Here is a 1788-nt window from a genome sequence, read left to right as displayed (position 1 = left end):
TGTAAGACACTTAAATGCTAAGACAAAATCTCACTCTGCCACCGAGGCTGGAGTGCAGTGGCACGTTCACAGCTTACTGCATCCTCGACCTCCTGGGGTGAGCCCAGGCCAGGCTAATTTTTAAATTTTTTTTAGAGATGGGGTCTTGTTATGTTGCCTAGGCTGGTCTCGAACTCCTGGCCTCAAGTGATCCTCTTGCCTTGGTCTCTCAAAGTGCTGGGATTACAGGCGTGAGCCACTGTGCCTGGCCTTTACCATAATTTTTAGTTACTGGCCATCATGTCCTCTATGAGAATGTTTAGGGTCCACCCTGCCAGACCCTGGGCAGTTACCCATCCCTACCTTCTAGAAAGTGCAGAAGCTCAATGACAGACTTTGGTCTAGGGCGTGTTTTGTCAATGGCAAGTTAATGATGGTGGGATCATTGATGGTGCCAGTGGTGGAATTAGTGTAAAGCTATAGAAAATGGGTAAGTTTAATTGAAGGGCCATCGCTTCTCGGCCTTTTGGCTAAGATCAAGTGTAATTGAAGGGCCAGGCACAGTGGCTCACGCCTGTAATCTCAGAACTTTGGGAGGCTGAGGTCAGGAGTTCGAGACCAGCCTGGCCAACATAGTGAAACACTGTCTCTACTAAATATACAAAAATTAGCTGGGCGTGGTGGGATGTGCCTGTAATCCCAGCTACTCTGGAGGCTGAGGCAGGTGAACTGCTTTGAACCCAGGAGGCGGAGGTTGCAGTGAGCCGAGATCATGCCACTGCACTCCAGCCTGGGCAACAGAGTGAGACTTGTCTCAAAAAAAAAGAAAAAAGAAAAGAAAAAAAAGAAAAAAAGAAAAAGACAAAAAAAGTGAGTTTAATTGGAAGGGCAGGAGGAGGGAGCACAAAGCTGGCCTGCAGGTGTATTCTGCCCTCTGCCTTTCAGGAGAGTCTCACGGGCGCACCCTAATTGGGAACCTGGAAGGTTCACATGTGCATTGCTACTTTCCAGTTGCATGACTTCTGAGGCAGCAGGTGGTGCTGTTTAGCAAACTTGGGCGCCAAGAAGAGGAAACCTGGACTTTTAACTTGAGACGTCAGCCCCTGCACCCAAGTAACTCTCCCTTCCATTTGCCAGGGCAGAGGAAGGTATGGGAGGTGGGAGTCTTCTTCCTCTTTAAGCTCCTTAGAGCTCCTCTGCTGGCCCCAGGGAGGAGAGAGGGCTGAGATCTGTTTTCATGTGTGTTTCCCACGTGTGTTGGTATCCCAAACGTCTCTGGAATGCGGCTCAGGTGCAGCCTTTCTGGGAGGGGTGAGGAAATTCAAAGGCATCCTCACACAACTCTCCATCGACTGGGCTGACTCACCCTCTCCTCAGCTCAGGGTAGCTTCAACAGCTTTATGAGCTCCTCCTGACCCTAGGATTGCCTCCTTAGGAAGGTGGAATTGCTCTCAGGTTTCTGGGGCTCCACAGTAAAACAGACAAAACACTTGAAAAACCTCTCCTTACATGCATTTTTAAATTTCATATTTTAATCCAGTGAACTACACAGGTTCCAGAACTGTGGTGCTTTCTGTGTGGGTTAGAGCGTGGGATTAGGGAGGAGGTCTCCTTCTACCCTGGGGATCAGTATTTGATTGTTTCACTGGGCTTTGCCCCCAACAATGCTAGGATTCTGGGATGTGAAAACACAACACTGGTTTGGCAGCTTCAGCAAGTTTTAAAATCCCTGCACTCCAAAGCCCGTGGAACCTCACTGCACGCTGGTGTCACTCGTAGCATACCTCTGTATCCCTACCCTTGTTTTCC

Source organism: Nomascus leucogenys, chromosome 8 (assembly GCF_006542625.1).
Source record: "Nomascus leucogenys isolate Asia chromosome 8, Asia_NLE_v1, whole genome shotgun sequence".
In the NCBI taxonomy this organism is placed as follows: Eukaryota; Metazoa; Chordata; class Mammalia; order Primates; family Hylobatidae; genus Nomascus; species Nomascus leucogenys.
Note: the sequence above shows the minus strand (reverse complement) of the source record.